We start from the raw sequence: 8,423 nt of genomic DNA on the forward strand, positions 1-8,423 counted from the left end.
ACAAGTATTAGTTAAGTGGAAATTCCATAAAGGCGCATAAATGACGTGGGAACCGGAAGAAGAAATGAAAGCTAAATATCCTCAATGTTTTAGCGAGTATTAATTCCGAGGACGGAATTTCTTGAAGGAGGGAAGAGTTGTAAAACCCAAAAATTTCGAGGAATAAATAATTTTATCTTCATTAATATTCTTTTCATTTTTTCTCTTTTTGAATTATAAAACACACACACGTACTTATTAAATGAATAAAGAAATTAAAAGAAGTTTAAAAATCGGACCAAAAGTGAAAGAAAAAGTCAAGCCAGGGGGTTGTAGGTCATTTTTCATAGTGCAGGGGTAGTGTCTGGTGAAAAGTGGTCCAACTTTGAGGGACCTGTTTCGTAAATAGGACAAAGTCTGAAAAGTTGAAAACGATTTTTCAATGCGATGTTTAGAAGGCTCCTATTGGCTTGGTTGGTCAGCGAATAAGCTAAATAAAACCATATTTAAGTAGGTCTCGTTATCTTCTTCATTTAGCTCGAAACCACTCGGATTTTCATGGAGTTTTGAAGGAGAAAACCGAAGTTGAAGTTCAAGCCAAAAATCCTCGTTTTTCATCGATTAGAGGTAAAATACTCAACTAAAATTCATGTTATTTATATGGTTAGCTTCGTTTTTTAGTCATTTATGGAACCCTAGTAGCCTTATGTTTCAGATTTGGTGTTTTATGGTTCGATTTTGAAGTTTAAAGTTTCGTTCGGTTTAGTTTAAAACTAAAACTTTAAATAAGAAAATGGAACTCATTTCTTGACGAAAAATTATGTTCTTTATGTCAAAATGTTGGTAAAAATATTACCAAGGTTTTAGCACAAAAAGAATGAAAAAAAAGATAAAAACAACTGGTCAAATCGAAGCTTGAAATGGTGAAAAAAACGCAGCCATGGCTGCTGTGGGCGTGTTGGGTTGCGACCGGGTCGGGTCGGCCCAGATCCGACCCATAAACCTGTGTTTTGAGCCATTAAAAAATAAATGTAGATATATGTTGAGAGTGGTGGTCAAACCCATAACCCTTTGTTGAGAAAAGTATGTCTTAACCACTTTGATAGAAAACCATTTCATGTTAATTAGGATTAAAATTTTATTATATTTAATAACTAACTAACTTTTCTTAATAAATTTCTATTTTAACCCCATTATTTAGGAAACTAAACTTAACTTCTAAAAAATTTTTAACTCCAGAAAATTCTTTAAAATTTTTTAGATGTATAGATTTCAACTTTATTTTATTTTTTTATTTTTTTTGATTTTATGAAATTACCAAAATACCTCTAAAATTAAAGAGTGTGTATTTTGAGCAATACGAGACCATTTAGCTTTATAAAAATACCGTCAATGTTGAAATTTACTACTTTAACTATGTAATTATTTGGGGATAATTAGAATGAATCATTTAAATAATTAGATGATTTTTTTTATGAGATAAAAGCATAACTCTTGAGTTTTATATATATATATATATATATATATATGTATGTATGTATATATATATATCGTCTAGACATTTATTTTATAAAAGGTGATTTTATGGAGTTATAAAATAAATAATTGACTATACGAGGTGTTACTCGAGTTGTAAATTTATTAGGACGKTTCTAACTCGAAATATGWAAYTATTAACATGTCTATCATATAATAGATAACTTAATAATCACGTTTATGATGTCGTTTTAAGATATATAGCTAGACGATACACCTTATGTCGGAACTCAYGGTTCCTATATTTTTAATTGATGTGAGGAGCGTTCTTAAGCATAGTTGACCAAGGTTGACCCTAGTCGACGTAGTTGACCGTAAGTTGACTTTTATGTTAGCTTTTGGGATAAATTAATCATTTATATGCTATTCGCTATTATAAATTGTAGGTTAACAGTCAGCGACATTAGTTAAGCAATCTACGTTATCAGGTGAGTCTTCATGAGACTTACAATGGGATGCATACCTATGTATAAATTTATTTTCGAGCATTATATGATTTATATGGTAATGTGTACATATGCATGATGTTTCAGTTTACATAAATGATATATTTTACATGTATGTTATTTTGTGATTGGTTACATGCTATGTGTTTAATCAGTTTTCGAATAACTCTAGCATGTTATTTYATATTAAAGTTTTATGATTCAAGGGTGGGCATTTGACCAGTAAGTCACGACCAGTATAAAACACGACCCGGATAAGTGGGTGATCAATTAAGACTGACATATCAACCCAGGACATGTTTGTGACTAAATGACCCATACCCGACTAAACATTATATGAGATCTCTTATTTTCAGTGTTTTAAATATATATTTTCTTAAAGTTATGACTTGTATTATAAAGCATGCATATATGCCATATATATATGTCAAAATATGATTTTATTCACGCAAACCATGAACTTACTGAGTTTTATAAGCTGACTATAGTATGCATCTCAGGGCAAGGTAGTTCGAGGTTGGAAAAGGGCAAAGGACACGCTTAGAGAGTTGTTAATTATCATCTTATTTTTAGTCTTTTGTCTAGCTGTGTTGTGTCGATCTTTTGTAACTTAACCTGATATGAGGTGGGCTAGAACTTTAGTTAATTTTTGGTTGATTCAAGGACTTCCGCTGTAAACGGTTTAAACAGTTTTATTTTAGCCGTTTTTTGGAGTATTTATTTAGGAATTTGTTTCAGATTTCGTAACATTCTAAAAAAAATGAGGGTGTTACAATCCAAGTATGGAAAAAATCTGTCTTTTTTCCCTTGAACACAACATAAAATTTAAATTCTGACTAAAAAATTCTGATAAAGCATTTAAACAAGCAATAAAATATTTAACGTCTTTTGGGTTTTTGCCGAAGGCTACCCAAAGRTTGTCTACAAGACAACGTTCTTCTTTGCTGAGAGAGATATGGTTCTGCAACCTGAAAGATACATTGCTGCAACTTGGAAAAACAATTAATTCGTTATTTCCAAATCTAAGGCATTCTTGGTAATTTGGTCTTGTCTGGCTAATAAAAGTCTGATTAATAGCAAGTCTTGTTATAGGATTATTTCCCGAAGGAATTCCTGGTCTTGGAGGAGGTCTAGACATTTGCAAAAAAATAAAAATTACATTAATTTTTATTTTCTAATAATCTACTGAGAATATCTGCAGCTTTATTATCACTACCTTTGATGTGCTTTATTTATCTAATTAAACCAATATTATTAATTCTATCTAAAAGAATTTAGCCAACGTCTCCGACTACTTCTTTTGCTTTCGCCTTTCATTTTATTGTAAAAGAGATGATTGTTTCACAGTCTATTCGAATAGTAATTTCTTTTTTCGATATGATAAAAAAACTCAAAATTGTCTAAAGCATAATTTATGGCTAACAATTATGCATCAATATTGTTAATATTACCCTTTTCTTTATAAATACCGCTGCTATAACGACAAATTTGTTTTGAAAACTGGTCTGCATATTTATGAGGTTTACATAAAAGGATAGCTCCGCATCCTTTACTACCATCAGTCTCAATAATCAAATAGTCTATATCAAGAGGTAAAGCAAGCTCGGGTAGAGATTTGATCTCATTTTTCAATTGTTGCTCAAGTTTAACATCTTCTTGATTAAAAAATTTTTGCCCATTTGGAGAGGTTTTTGCATATAAAGGACCAGCAATTTTCCAAGATTTTTTATAAAAGATCTAGCATAATTTATCAATCCTAAAAAATTTTGCAACTGTTTTAAATCTTCTAATTTGTCTGGAAAATCAAGAGCTTTTAGAGCAATATGAGGTTGCAAATATATTTTTCCTTCTCCAATATTTACTCTCAAAAAGTCTATATATTCACGAAAAAACTGCATTTTCTTTTTACTCAAAATTAAACCATGTCTGATAAACTCTGAAAAAATAATTTGCAAATGGCCTTTATGGTCTTTTTTATTTTTACTGAAAACCAAAATATCGTCTATATAAACGGCCACAAAATTGCTATGTTTATTAAAAATATCTTCCATTTTTCTTTGAAATATGCTCGGGGCATTCTTAAGCCCAAAAGGCATGACTAACTATTCAAAATGACCTTCTGGACAAGTAAAAGCCGTCCATTTTATGTTGTCTTGATGCATTTTGACTTGCCAAAATCTTGATTTCAAATCAAATTGACTAAAATTCTTGCAATTTTGAATCTTGTTGATCAAAACAGTCTTATCAAGAATATTATATGCATCATCAACTGTATTATCATTCAGTCTTTTATAATTAATAACCATGCGACTTTTTCCTTTAATTATTTCAGAATGATTTCTAACAATAAAGGCAGCAGATCTCTGGGGACTATCAGATTTTCTAATAACACCCAATTTTAACAATTCTGAAATATGTATTTGAAAATCTTTTCTATCATCATTCGTTGGTTCTATATTTATAGTCTTTATCACATACTCGGGATTTTTAATTCTTAACTCACATAAAACTATCTTTTTCCCAATATTTGATAATGTCTTCTCCAATTATTCCTATTTTCTCTAATTTAGAAACAAGGTTATCAATATCAGAGTCTATTACCAAAGCTGTGTATAACTTTTCACTGCTAACAAAGTCTAGATCATAATCAATAAAATAGTCTTCATCATAATTTATAAATTTGTCTAAATAATCGTCTAACTCTTTTTCATTGAGCTGACACTCTCTTTCTTTCTTGCAATTGCAGGGTTTTTCAAAAATTGGAGTATCATGCTTGTCGGTCTTTGAAGGAAAATGAGTAGTGATTACAGGAGTGAAAAAAGTATGCTTGTGAAAATGTAAAAAGTCTTTAGTTAAAGTAACGCTACCATCGTCTTTTAATAAAAAATTTAGTCCGAGAATAAAGTCTATGTTGTTAAGGTTTAACACCCTAACAAAGTATTTTTAGGAGGTAAAATATATTCTTTGCTAAAACCACAATTGGTCTCAAAACTAACTTTACTATTAGGTCTCAACATTTCATTATAAGAGAAAATTTCACCATCCATTTGTTGCGCATCAATTGGTGAGTCTTATTTGACAATATATTTAGAAGGAACCAAAGATCTGTTTAAGATGCAATTTGAACAACTAGAATCAACCAATGCAAGACAGTTGATAACGAAATCATTAATTCGAATTCTACATTTTACTTTTAATGATTTCAAATTATCTGAATTGCAAACAACTTGCACATAGTCTTGTTGAATAAAGTCTTTATTTTCGTCTATTATGGTGGTGTCTTTCCCCTTTACCACCCTTTAAAAAAAGTCTATTTTCTTTTGAAAAAGCTTTACCATATCTTCAACATTTTCTATTCTTTTTCTCAAAACTCTGATTTCCTGTTTATCAAGGTCTTTGGCAACATTTATATAATCTGGTTCTATTTTTATTAAATCTTTCTTTTCAATACATTTTATGCACGCTTCTATATGGCAATTTAAGCATTTTGCTCTAAGTCTTTTATGCGGAAAAAGATTGCAAATAACACATGGAATATTATATGTTCCCGTATATTTTTGTCTTGGTTATAAAAAATGTATTCTTCTTCAGAAATTTGTCTTCACAAATACAACTGGTCTTCTAAATTAAAAAGTTCTTCATCATTTAAAACCATTTTTAGTTCTTTAGGAAAAATAATTTTGCATGTCTTATTGGAAATTAATTGAAGATGTATGAAGGTAAATTCTTTTTTAAACAAACGTCTGAGATCATTTTTAGAAAAAACGTCTAAAACTTTTGACATGAGGATAAACCAGTTTTTTATATTTTTTTATAAAAAACACAAAAATTAATAAGATTAACAGATAAAGAGAAAAGACTGATTAAACACACTAATAGATAAAACAGAAAAAACAATACAAGGAAAAAGATTTTTTTTGTTTTTTAGGGACAACAAACACAATAATAATTTACCAACAAACAACAACAATAATAATTATGCAACAAACAAACTTGAACTTACACAACTAGGTGGAATAAAAAAAAAAAAAAAAAACACGTAAGTACACGGAAAAAAAATCAAAACGGAACTAAAATAACACTTATAAGAACACACAAAAAGATGATCGTAACGGAAATGTTCTGATACCAAAATGGTATCAGAATGGTAAGCAAAAGGAACGTAAATGCTCTAAGACATCACTAAAAACCTTATCCTAGTCATCATTTGCAAGTCATTAGATAAACCACATACTTAAAAGTTTGAGATTTTATATGTTAGGTTTCAAAATGATGGTTTTAAAGGTACATTACCCAAAATAGAAATCAAATGAAAGTATCCCAAGAATATGGTCTTCCTGTTGGAAAAATGACATTACAACTTGCATTTTCGTTTTACCCAAGTTCTCTACTGTCCAGAACTTGTGTCGTGTATTGTATATAGTTTTTAAAAGTAGACGCATTATCCACATGTCGTTGCTTCAGTGTTGATAAGATATCTCGTGATTTCACATTATTTATTGACAAATCTTTCACTAGTCGAGCTTCATCTTCAGACAAGTGTCTTGCAAATGGATGACCGTCCATATATAATGCAGGTTTACGATGTGTTTTGCATATTACCCTTAACGTCCTACAAAATGGACAATCATATAGACAAACATTTCCCTTCAAACCCAAATGGATACTTAATCTTTTTGGTGCCAGTATTCCTTGTAGACATTTTCTTTGATTTGTATGCCACCATGATCACACTGAAATATTACCCTAGGGATCTTTCTGCTTGAGCTATTCACCCATCTCTTAATGAGAACAACATAGCCAAGAGAATGACCCACGTTTCGCACCCAATCTATTAAATTTTGACGAGATTTGAGTACCTGGAAACAAATTTTCTATTACAAACTATCACACTACACTAGCAACTTTTATAAAAATCTAGAAAGAAAATGTACAGTAAAATATTATACCGTGCCAGTGAAAAAATTCGACGTGTTGCAAACGAAGGAATTGCTTTTATTCTCGTTTTCTTTTTGATCGTCGTGTGGTGCTTCATTGGTTCAAATCTCCTCTCCAACTCATCATTATTGGAAAGAATATCTCTCTTTTGTGTATCATCAATAAGTTCATCAACTATATACACGAAACCATATTCGTTATAATATATCATTGATATTTAAAAAAGGGATAGAAAATAATAAATTTTCCTAGAAAAAGGAAATTTTTAAAAATTTAAATTTCAAAAAGAAACCAATCGTTAGCCTAACATTGGCATTTGAATTAAATATTGAAAAAACTATATACAAAGTATGACCATATTTTTAGCATTTTTTTAATTTTAAAATTAAATATAAAAAATTGAGATAATATACATATAGGGGTGTACGCGGGTTGGGTTGGGCAGTTTACAACATTTTTATAACTCAACATAATTATGACGGTTTGGAAAAATCTCAACTCAGCCCAACCCATTCATAAGTATAACCCAATCCAACCCTTGCGGGTTGAGGCGGGTTGGTTGGGTTGACGAGTTAGTAGTTACATCATTTGACGAATGAAATAATTTATAAAACTTAATAGACCATACTATAAAGTGTCATATCTAAAAATGTTACAATAAGTTTATAGGACGTTTTTGGACGTTCCAACAAGTGTTTTAGAATGATATTTAAATAAAATGTCGTATTGGTTAATTTATAGAAACATTTTGAGAAATGTCCCTTAAACTCATCTATTTATATGACTCATATGTTCATATGACATCTTTTCAAGTTGTGTCATATAAAATAACTAATATAACACTTTATTTAAAAGTGTCAAAGAATTTGTTAAGACGTCCAAAATCATTCTATAAACATATTGTAACTGTTTTAGATAAGACATTTTTCTTGTTTCATCTTATAAAGTATCATATTAGGATGCTTAGTCATTTTAGGCATTCTATAAGATCAATATTGTTGTAGTGAAATGCTATAATTATGCATTTTTTTTTCCACTAAAGTACAACATAAAATGATGGGATATTTAGATTGATGGATTCGTCCATCAAATATTTATCAATATCATTCATATTCTCTAACATATCAATTTGTTATTGCTGCAAAAAAAAAAAATCAATAACTTTTCTTATTAATTAGATTATTTGTCATTATTCTTTTATCGTGAATCTCTTTTGATAACCTATACGTTTAGCTAAAATGAAGCAAAACATAATATCAATAAAAAATATGTAAAATTATTAATATATATATATATATATATATACCATCTTATAAAGCATTTGGCTAAAACTCTTAAACCCTTCCCATATATGAATTCGTATAAGTAACTGCAGATAAACATAATCAAATACATGATAAACATCTCATTTTAAATATAAAAAATCTAAAATATAATTAGTATAATCATTCAATTTTAACAGAATACTTAATTATTATCTTTATAAAATTTATAATATTAAACCAAAAATAAATTATTTTATTA

Source organism: Cynara cardunculus (genome assembly GCF_001531365.2).
Source record: "Cynara cardunculus var. scolymus isolate 2C chromosome LG 1, CcrdV1, whole genome shotgun sequence".
In the NCBI taxonomy this organism is placed as follows: Eukaryota; Viridiplantae; Streptophyta; class Magnoliopsida; order Asterales; family Asteraceae; genus Cynara; species Cynara cardunculus.